This window comes from Mesoplodon densirostris, chromosome 8 (genome assembly GCF_025265405.1).
Source record: "Mesoplodon densirostris isolate mMesDen1 chromosome 8, mMesDen1 primary haplotype, whole genome shotgun sequence".
In the NCBI taxonomy this organism is placed as follows: domain Eukaryota; kingdom Metazoa; phylum Chordata; class Mammalia; order Artiodactyla; family Ziphiidae; genus Mesoplodon; species Mesoplodon densirostris.
This window is the reverse complement of record NC_082668.1, coordinates 41,845,646-41,868,463: the sequence shown is the minus strand read 5'-3', so window position 1 is coordinate 41,868,463 and position 22,818 is coordinate 41,845,646.

Genomic DNA, 22,818 nt, shown 5'->3' with positions numbered 1-22,818 from the left:
TTATAAAGTTAAAAATGCACAAATTCTATGGATCAATAAATCCACTTCTTGGTAACTTCTCTGAGAATCTCTAGCACATATGTAAAATATTCAGACCAGCATTTGCACTAAGTCCTTACAAAAATATTTAGAGCAGCATTTTTTTTAAACAACCCATTCCAAGAAGAATGAATAAATTGTGATATATCTACATGATAAATACGGCAGTGAAAACTATTTCACTAGATCTACACAAATACCATTGATGGACCTCAGAAACAAAATTCTGGCTGAAAATTGTACATTCAAGAATATTACTTATATTAACGATCATATTTAAATTAGTTAGAATCAGGAGACATAGAGAATTTAACAAAATGAATTGTTAACAGCAACAACCTTATCTCTAGTTAATGAAGTTATTAAAAAGCAAAAAGGAGACTGTTGGAATCATAGAGTAGTAAGTGTAGGAAGTAGCTACGTTCCCTAGGGCTGTGGGAACAAAACTGAAACTCAGACCTTGGAGAAGGGGGCCTAATTAGTTGATGCTATCATTTGCAAATCAAGAAGGACCCCATGAAGCTGGGATCCAAACCCTTACGGTGAGGGGCATCTATGGCTGGTGTCTAGCCTTTGAGGCAGCAGCAACAAGGCTGTTTCTGGGAGTGTCAAAACTGCAAACTGGATTCAGCCGCTGCCTATGGAAGGAATTGCTGCTGTGGCATGAAAAGCAGTTGTCAACCTAAGGGTCACATGAACAGGGAGCAAACAAGAAGCAAATCCCTATTTTCTCCAACCTTCCAGTCTCCCTCTAGTACTTCTATCGGCACAGCCCAACAGGGAACCAGCTGGTGAAGCAGGAATGTGGTCTGCACAGTCCCCGTCCCAGCATCATACAGCAGTGTTAAAAGGATGGGCATGAAGCTGAGAGACAATCGTTGAAAAACTGATAACACTAATGTTTAAAACCTGCCAAACAATATTTATATTTAATATATATGTAGTAAATGTATAAAGAAATGCATGGGAACAGAATACACAAAATTCAAAATAGAGACTACCTCTGATGGATATAGAGAGAAATGGGATCTGAAAGGGGTACACAGAGTTCTTCTGTTCTTTTCAAGTTTTATTTTCAAGCTGGATGGTGCATTCCTAAGTATTGATTACCTTATTCTTTAGGCATATTGGATGTCTGAAATATTTCATTAAAAAACCAACCTTTTGGGCCTCCCTGGTGGCGCAAGTGGTTGAGAGTCCGCCTGCCGATGCAGGGGATACGGGTTCGTTCCCCAGTCTGGGAGGATCCCATATGCCGCGGAGCGGCTGGGCCCGTGAGCCATGGCCGCTGAGCCTGCGCGTCCGGAGCCTGCGCGTCCGGAGCCTGTGCTCCGCAACGGGGGAGGCCACAACAGTGAGAGGCCCGCATACCGCAAAAAAAAAAAAAAAAAAAAAAAAAAAAAACCAACCTTTTGTGGAAAGGAAGAAAATGAGAGAAGTATACACACTTAAATACAAAGTACTGTGAGGCCACCATCTTGTCTCACGGTTAGTGTTTTGTTTACATGGTAAACTCAAGATAAAAGTTCCTACATTTTGATAACCACTGGAACACAGATGCAGATTTAAGTGAGTGTTTTGACCTGGTACTAAATGGCAGGTTTTCAAATCTCCTCTATAATGACACTTGCTCCTGGGAAGAAGGGCAAATTGTCCATGAAGTCCCCATCTGCTTGTCTGAGGAACATCTGTTGTGATGTGGACTCTCCTAGTTTAGGTGGCAGTAATGCACCTACTAGTGAAATTATCCCTCCTTAGTAATAACATCTACTGGCAAGAGAAAGCTTTGAAAAGACATTTGTTTCAGGTTGTTTAAAAATGGAACCTTAAAACACAAATTTAATATTTTTATTCAATGTTTGTAACTTTTATCTGACATTATACAGATTTATTTTGACAACCTATTTTAGTTGTTGACAAGTCTATTTTACTTTCTTGTTAGTGTATTTTAAAGATTTATATTGAACATATTTTGTATAAATCTCATAATGATACAAAAACAAACATCAGGAAAACTGAATGCATCTTCAAAATATGTTCACTTTCATAAGGCTGCTTGGAACATGAGCACTAATAAAATTTTTAAAAATGCTTTTATTGGAAATCAATTCAGACTTGTGGAACAAAAATTGCTTGAGCAACTGTATTCAATATATTCAACTTACTGACCAAGCCATGGGAGAGAGATACCTCCCAACATCCATCAGGTACCAAAAAAGGGTACTTCCCAAATATCTCAGTTCCATCCACTTCTCTCCATTCTCACTGCCAATAACTTAATAAAATCTCTCCATCTTCCTTGTCTTTGACTACCACCCCAGCCTCACTACCGACAGTGTCTGTCTGATACATAATGGATTCTTTGAAATACTAGTTTGAATAAATGAATGAATAAATTCTGAATGCTCATATTGTTAATGTCAAAAGTGTTGAGGGGCTTCCCTGGTGGCGCAGTGATTGAGAGTCCGCCTGCCGATGCAGGGGACACGGGTTCGTGCCCCGGGCTGGGGGGATCCCGCGTGCCGTGGAGCGGCTGGGCCCGTGAGCCATGGCCGCTGAGCCTGCGCGTCCGGAGCCTGTGCTCCGCAGCGGGAGAGGCCACAACAGTGAGAGGCCCGCGTACAGCAAAAAAAAAAAAAAAAAAAAAAAAAAGTGTTGAGGTACAGGACCAAGATGGAAAAGTGGGTAGAGGTGCGTGGGAAAAGCAGGAGAGGAGTATGAGGTATATGAAATGGTGATGGGAATGTTCTCATGTTATCTTATTTTTAGAAAGTCTTCTATATTTTCATAGTGTAGAAATAAGGTTTTTTTTTTAATATACCCCAGAATTGTTTTCAAAAAGTATTTTCAAATTGTAAAAGTGGCTGAGATGTCCCAAATCCTAAGTGGAACTTTGTAGGAAAGTAGTAAAAAATATAAATACGCTTTTCAATTTACCTAATCAAGTTACCAAACCAAAGCTCTTATGGGAAATTTTTTCTGACATTTTATTACTATTTACTTTATTTATTCATTTTTGGCTTTCTGTTTATGTAATATCATGTCAGTCAAATAGCAGATATTTAATAAATGTTGCAATTCAAATGTCATTTGCTAACATTTACTCAAGATACTGATCAGATGTTTTTGTTCAAAAAAATTTTTGTCACCTTTCACCATGGCAGCCTTCCTTCAACTAAATAGTATTTGATTCAGCAATCTTGCTTGTATTCTAAGTATTTAGTGGAATACAATGATTTAAGAACTTGATAATTGATATAAGTAATGACTGTTCATCACCAGCAAATCTGCATTATAAAAACCTTTTTTGGTGACATTGGATAGTGGTTTTACATTTATTACTTCATCTCTAATCAAGACTAGAGACCAACTAATCATCATAAAACTTAGACTGAGGTTAACACTTATTCAATATTTTTTCTTAAGATTATTTAACTAAGGTATACCTATGGATTTTTGTTAGATTAACACAGTATTTTGTCACACAACCCGATTACTGATTACATATTATCGATTTTCTAAACAGTTCCAGGACAGTTTTTTAGACTTGTAGAATACACTTAGCAAAAATGTATTGTCATTCTTCATTAGACTCTCCTATATCTTGAAAGTACTATTGCTAATGGATCTCTCCTATATCTTGAAAGTACTATTGCTAATGGATCTTTCAACAATGGAAGGAGACAACAATAAAATCACAATCTATGATACGAAATTATTACTGGGTCCACTGTAGACACTCACTTGAATCCTAGATCTGCCACTTAGTAGCTATGAAAATCTGAATAAAGCACTTAGCTTGGCTTTTCTCCATGAGAATAACAACATCTGATCTACTTATCTTAGAAGTATAGATAAGATGATTTACATGAAATCTGAGCAAAATGTAATGCACTGTTTGAATTTAATTAATGTTTGACATCTTATGTAAAGATTTTTTTTAAAGGATTAAACCAACAAAGTAGAAAGGTACTTTGTACTGGACATCATTAGTAGTTCCAAAATGGATCTCCCTGGCTCCTAGCCCAATACTCAGCGTATGTTCCATGTATATCTATGTAACTAATTAGTTAATTAACTGAACAGAAGAATTTAAAGTGATTATATATTAGTAACAACGAAAAATCTAAGACTGGAACAACACTGGGAGAGAAGAAGGCACCTTGTGGAGTATGCTTAGATTCCAGGAAACCCTTCTTTAACTATATCAATGACTATAGAATAGCAAAGCATGGAAAATGTGAAAGCACTCGTAATGAGATGTACTATGTGCTACTACTAGTCCTCACTATGGGTGAGGGGTTCAGGACTGAAGTATTCCAGGTTCCTTAACAAGAGCAGAACGACCTATAAGAGAGTGTAGTTGGCATTCAGGCTGACTGCCTGACTCACTGTCATCCCCTCTTCTCACAGGGGTGGGTCTCTAATGCATCTATTATGAGACCACGTGCATAGCTTCAGATAATTGACCAGGGATGATCAACAGACCCCAAGCTAACCAATCAAATCCTCTCTACCAGGAATTTGTAGTTTTTACTAAGTCATAGAAACTAGGTGTCAATGGAGCAAGACCATATTAATACCAGTGTAGTAAAGGGAAGATCCACAAATGCTGCTTCAGAGATCCCCAGTTCCTCCCTGGTTATTCAAATCTTCTTAGGCCACTGTAAGATAAGTCAGCACCCACTTAATAAATTGCCCTTTATGCTTAAGCTAAGGGAGTTTCCAAAAGAAAGATTCTTTAAATACAGTATGTAAGATATTGTCTGTTATATGATGTAACCTGCTACCTACACTGAGCCAAGTTCAGTTGGTGACCCTGGAGAGAACCACAACTCCATGCAGAAGGGTTCCTCGAGGTAAGGTTTTTGTTTGGACCACTGATAAAACACTGAAGAGACAGAGGAATTAAAACCTAGGAGGGAAATAATATGCTTCAATGTCATTACATAGAATTTAAAAATTTTTATTTTTAAAGGGAAATTTCTCATTTTTAATGAAGAAAGTAGGCTTACATTTAAAAAGGGGGAAATGTAAATAAGGATTTAACAATGCATTTCTTTAACTCAGGACATTCAGTCCATAAATATTTCTTGGACGTTTAATGTGTGGGCAAGGCAGTAGGCTATTGAAACTTCAAATTTCCTCCCATTTTATAAAGTTATAAAAATTTTTTCTCTCATGAGACTTTTAAACATAGAGGATAATCTAAACCCAAAAGTATTCTAATTAGTAGTTCAGAATAATGACAATCCCTTGTTTTAATTATTTAAAGACCTTATAATCATGAAATCATACACTGAAAACCGCAGACACACACACACAGCAGGCAAGCCATGTTTATTCATCATCAAATGATTTATATGGATTAATCCCATAACAGAAGTCAGGAAATTGAAAATCTTAGCTAAATTTAAGCACAATCCTCCAGAGGTATGCATTGCTAGAGGCAGAAATACATTTTTAAACAGTTTTTGAAAACAGGGTTAGTAGCTAATATCATTAATATTATAAAGCAGCCCTCTGAGACTTAGCATAGACAAATCATTGATTTTTACATTTAACTTTCTTGGGACTTCTGTTGTCACTTCAAGGTGTCTTCATGTAATCCACTCATACCAGAGAATGTTTTCAAGGATATTGTAAATAATTAACCTTCTCACAGTGGAGTTCAAGTGTCTCTCTGTGATAAAGCACTTGAACACCTCAAAAGCATAATTATAGGCATACCCTTGAGAGTTGGGATATATCGAGTTCTCAAAATGAGGGTGGATATTAAAACTGATATAGCAGCAATTAGTTATCATGAATTTTCTCCATTACCCAGCCTGTTGGATTGTGTCAGTGAAATATAATTCTCCTTAAAGGAGTTCACACAATTTCTGATGGCCACTCTTGATCCTCAATCTTGAATTTATTATAGTATTTCAAAGGCAAAGCCATCAAAATTGATTTGGTTTCCCTTTTTCTTTTCTCCCACTGTTGAATCAGTTATATGTTAACATAAAGTCACATCTAAAGTAAACTTCTTTCTTGTAGATAAATTATTTTTGGAGAAGAAATAATGCGTCAATTAATAATAAAAAAGAATCCTTGGGCTTCCGTGGTGGCGCAGTGGTTGAGAGTCCGCCTGCCGATGCAGGGGACACGGGTTCGTGCCCCGATCCCGGAAGATCCCACATGCCGCGGAGCGGCTGGGCCCGCGAGCCATGGCCGCGGAGCCTGTGTGTCCGGAGCCTGTGCTCCGCAACGGGAGAGGCCACAGCAGTGAGAGGCCCGCGTACAGCAAAAAAAAAAAAAAAAAAAAGAATCCTTGCAGAAAAAGGAATCATTTAACTAGGTGACTTATAAATGTATGTAGGTTTAACAAGTCTTAAAAATGATGGTTTTAGGCCTCCCTGGTGGCGCAAGTGGTTGAGAGTCCGCCTGCCGATGCAGGGGATACGGGTTCGTGCCCCGGTCTGGGAGGATCCCATATGCCGCGGAGCGGCTGGGCCCGTGAGCCATGGCCGCTGAGCCTGCGCGTCCGGAGCCTGCGCGTCCGGAGCCTGTGCTCCGCAACGGGGGAGGCCACAACAGTGAGAGGCCCGCATACCGCAAAAAAAAAAAAAATGATGGTTTTAAATGTATGAAATAAACAATTTTGAGAATTATGCCAAATACCAAACAGGTCCATAAAGATGCCCTTTATTAAAAAAACCCTTCTGACTTTGATCTAACATGTACTTTCACCACCAATATCTTAATAGATGTAACTTTTGTATACATATTAAATATGTATACATATTTATAAAAAAATAAACAAATAACAAAATAAATATTTTTATATTCTTCTTATCAACAAATAAATTCATCTAGTAATCAGAATATTTTTAAATCCTACATGGTCTAGGCCTCTACTATCACTTCAACCTCATCTACCTTGTGACACCAATTATCTCTGTTCAGCTCCTTTTTCCCAATTCTGGCTTCCTTGTTGTGCTCCAGAGACTTTGCTCATTCTTTCCCCTCTTCTTGGTATGTATTTAACCAGCAGAGTCACATAGCTTATTCTCTTACTTCCTTTAAATCCCTGTTTCAAGTTCATCATGTTCTCTAAAAATACCATTTTACACATGCACGCCCATGCACACACTTCTCTGGTCTATTTTCTGTATCCCATCTTTGTTGCTTGTTTTTATATCACATCATTCCCCTGATATGTTTGTATCTCTATTTTATGTCTTCTACCCAAAGGAAGTATATTTGATTAGGGAGAAATTTTATTTTATTAATTGTTGTATTCCCAATCCTGATGCAGTGCCTGGCACTCAGCAGCTGTTAAATAATAATTTTTGGATAAATAAATGAATGAATAAATGACTGAAATCAATTTTTTAAATCAAACACAAATATTGTTTTTCATGCTTGGTGCTTCAGCCTTAAAATTCTGATTGTTTTGTCATAAAACTTTTCAACCCACCTATAACTATTTCTTTTCTACAATAGTTTTTATTCTTATAACTTTAATAAGGTAATAAATAAATACCAAATTCTGGAAAACACCACACCCATAGTAAACTAATTTAAATATCAATGCATTGACGAAAACAACAAGAAAATAAATTTAAAACTACTTCATAGACTATAGTTGCTTCCCCAGTGACCACTCCCCTCCAAAACCATAACAGAGAAGAAGAAAAAAGGAAAGAGGAAGGAAGGAAGGGAGGGAGGGAAAGAGGAAGGAAAGAAAATTACATGAACTTTTTAAACTAGGCATGTCACATTAAGGTTAACATTTTTTTGATCCCTTGTATCTATTGTCTCTAGTTTGCATCATTTAATCTTAGATTCTTTATGTAGAAGCACTCAAAAGGCAATTCACTGAATATGTAGTCTTTCAGTATGTGATCATTATAAATAAAGGCAGTAATGACTAGTTATAGGAAATCCAACCACTCTGCAATGACTGAACACAATAATAAATTCCTCCCCTGGAATGCAATCTTGCATAAAAAATATTACTCTTCAACATGCACAAAATATAGTTTAATTTCTAATAGTTCTTGTAGTCATTTGCTTTTTACTGATCTGTTCCAGTACTCCCAGTGGAGAGCACATGTCACTCCCATGTGTGATAAAATGAAATCTAACTGAGACCCATTCTCTAATCACATTCTTGGCAAACCCTACTTTCCTAATAGTCTGTTGAATAACAAAACTTTAGCACCTGATGTTACATTATATGACAAAGCTTTAGCACCTTAGTTTATCTTCCAAGGGACATCTGAGAGTCTGTAGTGGTAGGTAGAATAGGAAGGGACTCATGCAGGATGGTATAACCAAAACTGATAATGAAAAAATAGACATACTATGTGGTATCTAGATAGCCAATAAGGCAAGAGTGGTATTAGAGGAAAATATTACGTGTGTTTGGACCCAAATCACTAAATATACCAATATGGTTTATTATTTCCAGAAAATAAGGCACATGATTTAACAGAGTGGCAAGTGGACAACTGTCAGTTTTGATAAGGAGTATGAAAAAGAACAAAAAAACAAGTTGCTGAGAAAATAAGTAAAGTGAAAATAGGAGTTGATGACCTATTTCAGATAGAGTAGTCATGGATAGCCTCTCTGAAAAGGTAACATGTAGCATGAGACCAGAAGGATTAAATGGAGTCAGTTATGAGATGCAGGGGAAAGAGTGGTCCATGCAGAGAAAAAATATAGGCAAAATCCCCGAGCCTGGGAAGAACTTGGCATATCTAAAAAAGTAAAAGCAGCCCAGAATATAAGAAACACAGTGAGCAAGAGGGAGAGAGGGCAAGCCAGCTAGATATTTGTCATACAGTGTTATTCTGAGTTCAACAGAACACCATGAGCTGTTATAAGCAGCAGAAGACCGTAAACAGATTTATAGTTTTTTTTTTTTTTTTTTTTTCTTTTTGCGGTATGCGGGCCTCTCACTGTTGTGGCCTCTCCCGTTGCAGAGCACAGGCTCCGGATGCGCAGGCCCAGCGGCCATGGCTCACGGGCCCAGCCGCTCCGCGGCATATGGGATCCTCCCAGACCGGGGCACGAACCCGTATCCCCTGCATCGGCAGGCGGATTCTTAACCACTGCGCCACCAGGGAGGACCCAGATTTATAGTTTTAATAGTGTCACTCTGGCTGCTGTATGGAGAACAGACTGGAGAGGACCAAGAGTAGATGAAGGGAGGCTTCTGCATTAGTCCCATGGAGAGGAGGTGTTGGTCTGGATAAACGGATGTTACCAAAGATTAAGAAAGATGGCTACTACATTGGAGATACATCTGGAAGGAAGAATTCATAGGTTGAATTGGTAGACTGGATGTGTGGTATGAGAGAGAGAGAGAAATCAAGGATGGCACTTATATTTTTTTAAAGTAAGAACTTCAGCCACTTTGACAAGCCAGAAGAACCTAGAAGGGTAAAAGAAAATTTCTTTCTCCCTCACAGCTGGTGAAAAGAATGGGATGCTACTTTACTGGCTGGACACTACTCTGCCTCAAAGCTGCTGCAGTTAAGAGATCCTGGGACCATGACAAAAGGTGGCAGAAGCTGTGTGGCTGACAAGGTCTTGGTGCTCCGGCCTGGTGTCAGGCGTGAGCCTCTGAGGTGGGACAGCCGAATTCAGGGCACTGGACCACCAGAGACCTCCCGGCCCCATGTAATACCAACCAATGAGAGATCTCCCAGAGATCTCCATCTCAACGCTAAGACCCAGCTCCACCCAACGGCCAGCAAGCTCCAGTGCTGGATGCCCCATGCCAAGCAAGACAGGAACAGAACCCCAGCCATTAGCAGAGAGGCTGACAAAAGCACACTAAGTTCACAGAAACCCCAAAACACACCACCGGACATGGCCCTGCCCACCAGAAAGACAAGATCCAGCCCCACCCACCAGAAAACAGGCACCACTCCACTCCACCAGGAAGTCTACACAAGCCACTGAGTTTACAACCTCACCCACTGGGGGAAGACACCAAAAACAATGGGAACAATGAACCTGCAGCCTGCAAAAAGGAGACCCCAAACACAGTAAGTTAAACAAAATGAGAAGACAGAAAAATATGCAGCAGAGGAAGGAGCAAGGTAAAAACCCCCCAAAACAAACATATGAAGAAGAAATAGGCAGTCTACCTGAAAAAGAATTCAGAGTAATGATAGTAAAGATGATCCAAAATCTTGGAAACAGATTGGAGAAAATACAAGAAACGTTTAATAAGGACCTAGAAGAACTAAAGAGCAAACAAACAATGATGAACAACACAATAAATGAAATTAAAAATTCTCTAGAAGGAATCAATAGCAGAATAACTGAGGCAGAAGAATGGATAAGTGACCTGGAAGATAAAATAGTGGAAATAACTACCACAGAGCAGAATAAAGAAAAAAGAATGAAAAGAATTGAGGACAGTCTCAGAGACCTGTGGGACAACATCAAACGCACCAACATTCAAATTATACAGGTCCCAGAAGAAGAAGAGAAAAAGAAAGGGTCTAAAAAAAATTTGGAGAGATTATAGTTGAAAACTTCCTTAACATAGGAAAGGAAATAGACAATCAAGCCCAGGAAGCTCAAAGAGTCCCATACAGGATAAATAGAAGGAGAAACATGCTAAGACACATTAATCAAACTATCAAAATTAAATACAAAGAAAAAATATTAAAAGCAGCAAGGGGAAAGCAACAAATAACATAAAAGGGAATCCCATAAGGTTAACAGCTGATCTTTCAGCAGAAACTCTGCAAAACAGAGGGAGCAGCTGGACATATCTAAAGTGATGAAAGGGAAAAGCCTACCAAGATTACTCTACCCAGCAAGGATCTCATTCAGATTCAAAGGAGAATTAACACCTTTACAGAAAAGCAAAAGTTAAGAGATTTCAGCACCACCAAACCAGCTTTACAACAAATGGTAAAGGAACTTCGGTAGGCAGGAAACACAAGAGAAGGAGAAGACCTACAAAAACAAACTCAAAACAATTAAGAAAATGGTAATAAAAATATACATATCAATAATTACCTTAAATGAAAATGGATTAAACGCTCCAATCAAAAGACAGAGACTGGCTGAATGGATACAGAAACAAGACCCATATATATGCTGACTACAGGAGACACACTTCAGACCTAGGGACAAATACAGACTGAAAGTGAGGGGATGGAAAAAGATATTCCATGAAAATGGAAATCAAAACAAAGCTGGAGTAGCAATCCTCATATCAGACAAAATAGACTTTAACATAAAAACTACTACAAGAGACAAAGAAGGACACAACATAATGATCAAGTGATTGATCCAAGAAGAAGATATAACAATTGTAAATATTTATGCACCCAACAGAGGAGCACCTCAATACATAAGGCAAATGCTAACAGCCATAAAAGAGGAAATCGACAGTAACACAATCATAGCAGGGACGTTAACACCTCACTTTCACCAATGGACAGATCATCCAAAATGAAAATAAATACGGAAACAAAAGCTTTAAATGACACATTAAACAAGATGGACTTAATCAATATTTATAGGACATTCCATCCAAAAACAAGAACACATTTTCTGCTCATGTGCTCATGGAACATTCTCCAGGAGAGATCATATCTTGGGTCACAAATCAAGCCTTGGTAAATTCAAGAAAACTGAAATTGTATCAAGTATCTTTTCCACCCAGAACGCTATGAGACAAGATATCAATTACAGGAAGAAAACTGTAAAAAAATACAAACAAATGGAGGCTAAGCAATATGCTGATAAATAACCAAGATATCACTGAAGAAATCAAAGAGGAAATAAAAAATTACCTAGAAACAAATGACAATGAAAACACGATGACCAAAAACCTACGGGATGCAGCAAAAGCAGTTCTAAGAGGCAGGGTTATAGCAATACAATCCTATCTCAAGAAACATGAAACATCTTAAATAAACAAACTAAACTTATACCTAAAGCAATTAGAGAAAGAAGAACCAAAAAACCCCGAAAGTTAGCAGATGGGAAGAAATCATAAAGATCAGATCAGAAATAAATGAAAAACAAATGAAGGAAATGATAGCAAAGAACAATAAAACTAAAAGCTGGTTCTTTGAGAAGAAAAACTAAATTGATAAATCATTAGCCAGACTCATCAAAAAAAAGGGAGAAGACTCAAATCAACAGAAATAGAAATGAAAAAGGAGAAGTAACAACTGACACTGCAGAAATACAAAGGATCATGAGAGATTACTACAAGCAACTATATGCCAATAAAATGAACAACCTGGAAGAAATGGACAAATTCTTAGAAAAGCACAACCTTCTGAGACTGAACCAGAAATAAGAGAAAATATAAACAGACCAATCACAAGCATTGAAATTGAAACTGTGGTTTAAAATCTTCCAACAAACAAAAGCCCAGGACCAGATGGCTTCACAGGCGAATCCTATCAAACATTTGAGAAAAGCTAACAACTATCCTTCTCAAACTCTTCCAAAATATAGCAGAGGGAGGAACACTCCCAAACTCAGTCTACAAAGCCACCATCACCCTGATACCAAAACGAGACAAAGATGTCACACAAAAAGAAAACTACAGGCCAATATCACTGATGAACATAGATGCAAAAATCCTCAACAAAATACTAGCAAAGAGAATGCAGTAGCACATTAAAATGGTCATAGACCATGATCAAGTGGGGTTTATCCCAGGAAAGCAAGGATTCTTCAATATACACAAATCAGTCAATGTGAAACACCATATTAACAAATAGAAGGAGAAAAGCCATATGATCCTCTCAGTAGATGCAGAAAAAGCTTTGGACAAAATTCAACACCCATTTATGATAAAAACTCTCCAGAAAGTAGGTTTAGAGGGAAACTACCTCAGCATAATAGAGGCCATATATGACAAACCACAGCCAACATCGTTCTCAATGGTGAAAACTTGAAACCATTTCCTCTAAAGTCAGGATCAAGACAAGGTTGCCAACTCTCTCTGTTGTTATTCAACATAGTTTTGGAAGTTTTAGCCACAGCAATCAGAGAAGAAAAAGAAATAAAAGGAAGCCAAATTGGAAGAGAAGAAATAAAACTGTCACTGTTTGCAGATGACATGATACTATACATAGAGAATCCTAAAGATGCTACCAGAAAACTACTAGAGCTAATCAATGAATTTGGTTAAGTAGCAGGATACAAAATTAATGCACAGAAATCTCTTGCATTCCTATACACTAATGATGAAAAATCTGAAAGAGAAATTAAGGAAACACTCCCATTATCACTGCAACAAAAAGACTAAAATACCTAAGAATAAACCTACCTAAGGAGACAAAAGGCCTGTATGCAGAAAACTATAAGACACTGATTACAGAAATTAAAGACGATGCAAACAGATGGAGATATATACCATGTTCTTGGATGGGAAGAATGAACCTTGTGAAAATGACTATGCTACCCAAAGCAATCTACAGATTCAATGTAATCCCTATCAAACTACCAATGGCATTTTTCACAGAACTAGAACAAAAATTTTCACAATTTGTATGGAAACACAAAAGACCCCGAATAGCCAAAGCCATCTTGAGAAAGAAAAATGGAGCTAGAGGAATCAGGCTCCCTGACTTCACACTATACTACAAAGCTACAGTAATCAAGACAGTGTGGTACTGGCACAAAAACAGAAATATAGATCAATGGAAAAGGATAGAAAGCCCAGAGATAAACCCACGCACATATGGTCACTTTATGTTTGATAAAGGAGGCAAGAATATACAATGGAGAAAAGACAGCATCTTCAATAAAGTGGTGCTGGGAAAACTGGATAGCTACATGTAAAAGAATGAAATTAGAACACCCCCTAATGCCTAACATTTTGAGATAAACTCAAAATGGATTAAAGACCTAAATGTAAGCCAGACACTCTAAAACTCTTAGAGGAAAACATAGGCAGAACACTGTATGACATGCATCACAGCAAGATCCTTTTTGACCCACTTCCTAGAGAAATGGAAATAAAAACAAAAATAAACAAATGGGGGCCTCCCTGGTGGCGCAGTGGTTGAGAGTCTGCCTGCCGATGCAGGGAACACGGGTTCGTGCCCCGGTCTGGGAAGATCCCACATGCCGCGGAGCGGCTAGGCCCGTGAGCCATGGCTGCTGAGCCTGTGTGTCAGGATCCTGTGCTCCACAATGGGAGAGGCCACAACAGTGAGAGGCCTGCGTACCACAAAAAAATAAAAAAAAATAAAAAAATAAACAAATGGTACCTAAGGAAACTTAAAAGCTTTTGCACAGCAAAGGAAACCATAAACAAGACAAAAAAACCCTCAGAATGGGAGAAAATATTTGCAAATGAAGCAACTGACAAAGGATTAATCTCCAAAATATACAAGCAGCTCATGCAGCTCAATATCAAAAAAACAAACAACCCAATCCAAAAATGGGCAGAAGACCTAAACAGACATTTCTCCAAAGAAGATATACAGATTGCCAACAGACACATGACAGGATGGTCAACATTACTAATCATTAGACAAATGCAAATCAAAACTATAATAAGGTATCACCTCACACCAGTCTGAATGGCCATCATCAAATAATCTACAAACAATAAATGCTGGAGAGGGTGTGGAGAAAAGGGAACCCTCTTGCACTGTTGGTGGGAATGCAAATTGATACAGCCACTGTGGAGAACAGTATGGAGGTTCCTTAAAAAACTAAAAGTAGAACTACCATATGACCCAGCAGTCCCACTACTGGGCATATTCCCTGAGAAAACCATAATTCAAAAAGAGTCATGCACCACAATGTTCATTGCAGCACTATTTACAATAGCCAGGACATGGAAGCAACCTAAGTGTCCATCGACAGATGAATGGATAAAGAAGATGTGGCACATATATACAATGGAATATTATTCAGCCATAAAAAGAAATGAAATTGAGTTATTTGTAGTGAGGTGGATGGACCTAGAGTCTGTCATACAGAGTGAAGTAAGTCAGAAAGAGAAAAACAAATATATGCTAACACATATATATGGAATCTAAAAAAAAAAAAATTGTTCTGAAGAACCTAGGGGCAGGACAGGAATAAAGACACAGACATAGAGAATGGACTTGAGGACGTAGTGGGGTAAGGGTAAGCTGGGACGAAGTGAGAGAGTAGCACTGAAATATATACACTACCAAATATAAAAGATAGCTAGTGGGAAGCAGCTGCATCGCACAGGGAGATCAGCTCGGTGCTTTTTAACCACCTAGAAGTGTGGGATAGGGAATGTGGGAGGGAGATGCAAGAGGGAGGGGATATGGGGATATATGTATATATATATATATATATATATATATATATAGCTGATTCACTTTGTTATACAGGAGAAGCTAACACAACATTGTAAAGCAATTATACTCCAATAAAGACGTTAAAAAAAAAAAAGGATGGCACTTATATTTCAGCCTTGGGCAACTGAGACGATGATGGGAGTACCTTATTAAAAGGAGAAAAACTGTTAAGATAGGGAGTGTGAAAAAAGATAAGAATATACTTAGTGGGAAAAAATAATCAAGTCTTCAAAAGATGTTATGTTTGAGAATTGGTGAAAGCTCCAAGCATGGCTGCTGGTAGATAGTGTGATAGGACAATCAGTAGCTCAGAGAAGAGGCTAAGGCTGGGAGTCAAAATCTGTTTGATCCTATCTCCGGACACACATTGGACACATCTGCAAAAGGGTAGGGAGGTTATGTATTAGCACTTGCGGGTGACAAATTTTGCAAGTGAAGTGATATGCTGGTAATTCCAGCCACTTCCTTCTGTCTCTCTCTTCAATAGAACTAAAGCAGTAAATGTGAAGCCCATCTGAAATGGCAAAGACCTGAAGGTGTACCAATCTCTCTTTCTCTCTGTCTCCCAATTTCCCTCTAGCCCACCTCCATCTGTTTCATTTCTTTCTATATAAAGTTCAGAATTAAAATCTGAAAATTGGTTTTTGGGGAATTTTCAAGTGAGTGGGCTTTACCCACCTATAGCTTTTTCGATATGAAGCTATGAAACCTAACTTGTTTTAGGAAAACCATGGCTACAGATCAGCTTGCTATACAGTTCTCTATTCTGTGGTTGAAGACCCAAGCCCAGCCAACAATAATGTGGTACTTTCCACCTATATGCCATTTTTTCTTGTGATGTACCCTTCTAGGGAAGGGTGACTGTGGTCTAGGGTAAATTTTAGATACCTAAATGCCACAATGTCATCATTATTTCTGAGAAAGCTCAATTTCTTCATTTAGTCTCAGATTGTACCTGTCAGATGGCTGCCTCCTTTGCTAATTGACTTGGAGAATTTAATAAATAAGACACTCACTATATATCGCTTATGTCCTTTTAGACTGTACTCTTAGTGAATATGAATACTCTGCTGATTCCATTTAACTTGTTACAGATCCGGGCACCTGCTTCTGGGCTGCAGCACATCTCAGCTGTGGAGTTTTTTAAATGCTTTGGCAATTGAAGTGCATCTTCACTATTGAATGACATCCCTCATCTATAAAACCATTTACAAACTTTACTGATCAAGCTGTACATTTCTGAGTTGGAATTTAATCTACAGAGCCTTCTGCAAAATGAGCTGAATCCTTTACTAATCATGGGCAATGGTAGAATTTATTTGGTTTGCAGCAATTTGTATTATTTGCTTATTATACCCCTTGGTTCCTGCTGCAGACTGCTATGCAGTGTTACTCGAACTGGGAAATCACTCTCCACATCATCCTACTCCCAAGGTGACAGCATTTTGGTTGTGGATGAAATGTGTTCTTAATGTGAGAATCTCACCATTCACGCATGCACATATCCTCTCTCTGTGCCCACATGATGCCACACAATGAGTCCTGCCTGGACCTCTTCATAAACTTCTATGAAGTTATGATGTTCCAAAACATTAAACCAAAAGCAACGTTACTCCATTTGGCCACAGACGCTATATGACCCCCTTCAGCCTTACACAACAAACACTGTTTGTGCTCCCTGTAAACCCCTAATGCAATTAAAACTGTTCCTGTGATACATCCCACCAATCTTACTCTGGAAACAGAGCAGTAGATTCAACAGTATGATGATGTAGAATTATTTTAATCAACCCTAGATATCATTGTATGATTTCTCCTCCAAAAAATGGTTTTATTCCAACTACAATATAATAAATCGATGACTCAAAACTCCAGAAATAAAGATATTCAAACACAAATTTTTATTCCTGGTTAGCAAACCTAGATAGACTGTGCAGATAATTATAATGTAGTCAGAGCACTGTTTTAAGAAATAAACTGCTCCTCCATAATACTCTAACAATTACATTGTTTCATAGGAAGAAAGAATAAACACTTCTAGAAAATGATTGTATTCACATCCATTCGTACCTGAACCAACAGCTAGACTTGCCAGGTAAGATCAACATACTTGCTTCACGTTTGCATCACAGAATAGCAAGAGGGCTTTTGACTGGGTAAGATAATACCTAGAGTTTAATCCTGGTATATCAGAAGATAAAGCACTCAATTGTCCAAGAGGTTATAAAATTTATGTTTTGGTACCGTGTAGACATTAACCATATAGACGTTAGACCAGATAAGAGAATATGTACAATCTTGAGAACAAAAATATAAAACTGAGTCACTCGTTTATGTTTGTTGAAGATTTTTCTCCAGAAAGCACATAAAAATGACTAAGGTTGCCTACAGTGTGCAGACAAAAAGATATATAGCCCAGTAATAAAGTCAGGAAATATGTTCTATATTAACAGATTCACTCCTCAAACCATAAATTGTATGCAAGATAAAGTAATTCCTTCATGACAGAATTTGTTAAAAATAAAATACATATAAATCTTCACCTTTTTTTCTTAAAACAAATCTCCACATTTGTTCAGGGGAGATCAGTAGCAGCAATAATTGCCCCATTGATGGCTCTTTCATACATGTTCTGAGTTTGTCTACTGGGAAATAAATGTTCTAGAAATCAAGTTAAGTTATAAGAACTATAGAATATCACACTTGGATTCTTTAATATTTTGAAGTCTGCAGCATCTAACAGACTATAGGCAAATCTATTTCAAAAAATAGCTTTTGAAGGTTTTGCTAAATATATCTTTCCTTTTGCCCCAATTCCACTTCCATCCTGGGCAGATTTCTCTGTGTTAAAAGGACTCCCTATTGATTTTGAAAGCTGCTTCTTGGGAAGTCTTGCTAGGAGTATTCCAAGAATCTACTAGATGTCAAGAAGAGAGGTTTAATTTCAAGAATATGATTCAAACTATTTATATTTAATCCTTTCTATCAAATATATTGTGGGGAATGAGATATTTCAGAAAATTTTTAAATAATATTAGAAAAGATGTAGCAGTGTCTTTTATTATTTAGCTGTTTTCTAGGTAATTTGTACAATGTATACCCTAGTGGAGACATGCTCACAAAATCTCCTACCCTACTGTTAGATTTTTGCCAAATACAATGGGGCAGGAGACAGCTATAATGGAACTGGGCAAGCAAAGAAGTAAAAGCTGAAGCAAAACTATTCTAAGATATATGAACTTACAATTGAGCTCTTGCTGGGGAGTAACTTGCTAGTTTGCCTTGAAGTAATACAACTCTTCGTGAAATATATAAGTATAATATATATAATTACATATATATATTATTATATATAATAATATATAAGTATAATAAATAAGTAACATGCCTGTCTCTGGTATGTGTAAGGGTCGTACATGAAACAAGCTAGATTTCACATGAAATTACATGTACATGAAATTACTCTAGATTTCACCTAGAATGATCCCTAGATTTGGTAGGGTAAGCACTCATCCATAATTCCTTGGGGACTACCAAAGATGATACATAGCACTGAATTCAGGGCCTACTCCTTGATTCCTATCCTATCCTATCTACAAACAAGAAAGAAGAAAAGGAGAGTAGCCTATGACAGTGCATGGATTATTCAGGCAAACTTATGCTGCTAAGGTTGTAACAAGTTATTATTTATTAATTCAGATTGGAAGAGGGTTAAAAAGTGGAGCCCTGTGTGAGAAGAAATACAGTACTTGCTTAGGATGCTTTTGTGTAAGAAGGTTACCCGACCACCACCATCGCCACCAAAAAAAAAAAAAAAAAAAAAAAAAAAAGGGCAGATCTGCTGCTTTCTTTGAAGACAATGTCCCTGGGAGACCTTGTAATAGCAATGGGATTAGCAAAGGAACTTACACATCCATGCTAGCAAATAACTAAAACTCTTGTGCTATAATGTACTAATAGTCGTGTCAGCATTAGGTGAAGTCCTAATCTTAATGTCAACTGAGCCCCACAGCATGGCTCAGAAGAAGTGTTCAGAATGAGAATGTAACAGTCCATCTGTTTGAAAACACCTGGCAAAGGTGAGGAAAGCAAGGGCAGACACTGTTTAAATAATTCACAGAGTAGAGAAAAAGATAAATATCAATATATTCAAGATATGTCTGTGATAATCAAGGCAAAGTAAACTCTAAACTCTAATCCCCAGCCTTTACATATTTCATGGGAGACTGGAAGGGGGATTGTAGGAAAGGAAAACAGGGAGGCTGCCCCAAAACAAAATATTGCCTATATAACCTGAGTTTGAGATCCATGCATATCAAATACGGCCTCCAAATGCCAACCTGCCTACATCTCCAAGTAATATAAAGCCAACTATCTATTGTCTCTTGGATCCTATTCACTGAGTTAAAGCCAGTAATCCCAAAAGTTCTGTCCTGTGATGCACTGGACAGTGGTTGGATCTGTCCCAGGCTTCTTTCTGATCCTGTTTCCTAACAAAGACAGTCTTGCCAACAGCCCTCTAACAAGGAGATTCGAGCCTTTGAAAATGGGTTACTAAAGTTACTGCACTGTAGCTACTTAGATAGGATGACCCATCATAACTTTTCTGACACTCTCTTCAAAAGGATGCCCCATGCAACCAAAGTGTGTTCTAGAAAGCACCAATTCAACCATCCCAAGAGGAAAATGCCTGGTCCATGAGGTTGTCTTTCCCTGGACCCGAGATGAGAGAAAACAGATAAGGGAGAATTGAAGCCATATCCTTTGTCATCCACTGCACTTTGACCTTTTTAAAAGTATCTAATGTTGAGGGCTTGATTCAGTCAAATCATCTAGCACAGTTAAGGAATATTTTTAAAGGCTGTGTCTAACCCTCTGGCTGAGAGTTCATCTACAACACCTCCCCAGATGTCCCCAGCCCTGGTTCCTGCCGGATGTCACCATGACCCTCCAGGAGGACCACCTGGCCCAACCACATTTAGGTAAGACCAGAAGGGAGATTTCAATCTTCATTGTATGAAGGCTCATTGGGCTGCATCTCTGCCTTTACGATCGACCATGGCTGGATAGATCCTTGTGTGTTCCCGTGCTGGGCCACTTGGGTTGACTTCAGCAATGCTACCTGTCTCCCAAATCCCCTGAGGGCACCCTGCCTCAGACCTCACCACACGCGTCCCCTGCCTCCCGGCCTGGGGATTCCTTCCCACTTCTGGGCCGCAAGTGGGCACCCAGCGCGTGCCCACGCATGTGCACAAGTTCACTCACCTAAGCCTGAGGGTCTACAAGCTGCAGGAAGATGAGACCGCCCGGGGCAGCCTGCAAGCCGTAATTCTTGCCACAAACCCTGCTGCTGCCGCCGTAGTGGAATCCGGTTTCCCACGTCGCTGCCGGAAGAGAGCGGGAAAGGCCGCCCCAAGATGGCGGACACAAGGGCGCGCGCGCCGCGGGCCCTGAGGCGATCGTGAGGAGGGCGTCGGCGAGGCCCCAGAGCCCCTGCCGAGGAGTGTTGCGTGAGCTGGAGTAGGAAGCGGCGGAGGCGGCCTGACAGTCGACTGTCGGCTGCTCTCCCACTCGCCTGGGCCCGCCCCGAGGCAGTCAGCCCGCCCGCCCGCTCGCTCTGCCCTGCCCTGCACCTGCGCTGCCGCCTAAACTTAAAAGAAAAAAATAAAAAATAAAAGAAGTTGGATAATACAACCTAGAAGGGCTGGTGAGTGAAGAGCCCATTGTGCAAACAGATCAATGAGAGACAGGAGATGAGAAAGTCTAGAGGATAAGAAGCTGAATTCTTTTCTCCTCTCCCGCCACAGTAGACTATTCCAGGGTGCAGTCGTTTCAGTGCCTCCCAGAAGACGTCCTTTTATATCCGGCAACAGCTGAAATTGGCTGCGAACCTGAGATAGCTGGGTAGCCGACCCGCTTGTCCACGCTCTCCATCCTTCCACGACTTGCCTTCTTGCGCCTCCCTCGGGCCCCTCTGGGATTGCACCCAGCGGTAGGGAGAGTGCAAGTAGATAACTTTGGCCTCAGGCTCTCTTTTCCAGGAAACGTGGTTTAATACTGGACTGTAATGAGATTTGTATATGTTGAGTTTGAGGCTCCTGTAGGACATCCAAGTGAAAACATCCAGCAAATAAATAGATACAGGAAGCTAAAGGGGTATCTGGACTGAGGGTGAGGCATTTTACAGTGGGAAGTATTGTAGTATGCATGATTTGATTCCTTTGATGCATTATTTTAAATTAAAAATTGACAAATGTGCTATACTTTTCATCAAGTGTCTACTATATGCTAGCGTGAATCCTGCAATCAAGGATCTTACAGTGTGGAGCCATTCAGAAAGTGTCATGTTGTATGAAGGTTTTTCATCCGGGATCCATGAACTTGGATGAAAAAGGAGAAACCAACCATCTTATTTTCACTAACCCCTAACTGATGTGTCAATTATACATAGAGAAAACAAACCACAGTAGTATTAACGGTACTTGTTATATTGTCAGCAATAGAAATCACAGGCATTTTCCTATCACATTGTAGTTGTCACAGGTAACTCATACAACGCTCACTATTGTTAAATTATGGCCTGTTAAATTATGACCTACTGGGAAACATAGTCTATAGTCAATACATAGTCAATGTGTTGTTATATCACAAAATGTTTCTAACATATTCATAACTATTTGTCAATATATTAGTTTCTTTTTTAATCCTAGGAATTTTTATAAGTTTAAAAACATTATTCTGAGTAGGGGGTGCATAGTGTACTATTAGAACGTTTGGGATGCCAGAAAAAGGACTGCAAACCGAGTGGTTTAAACAGCAGAAATTTCTTGCTTCATAGTTCTGGAGGCTAGAAATCTAAGATCAAGTTCTCGCCAGATTGGTTTCATCTGAGTGCTATAAAGAAAAATCTGTTACATGCCTCTCCCCTAGCTTCGTGTGGTTTGCTGTCCATCTTTGGTGTTCTTTTGCTTGTAGAAGCATCACCCCAATCTCTGCCTTCATCTTCACAGGGCATTCTCCCTGTGTGTGTCTGTCACCAAATTTCCCCTTTTTATAAGGACACCAGTCATACTGGATTATGCTTAACCCTAATGACATCATTTTAACTTGATTATCTCCAGAAAGACCCTATCTCCAACAAGGTCACATTCGGAGGTACAGGGGGTTAGGCCTTCCACATGTCTTTTGCTGGGGGGTGGGGCACAAATCAGTCCACGATAATAGGCTACAACAGACTGCCAGAGCAGCCCCAGTAATGAGAGGATAAGAATGCTACCATGGAAGAATATTCAACATAAAAAATATTTTAATACATTCTAAAAACTGTGGTTATTTTATAATATTGCTTTTCTTATGCATATTTTTTCACATATGTGTATCTATATATGTCTGTGTATATATATGAAAAAGGCTGGAAAACCTTTTACCATACATAAAAAATGTATCAGTG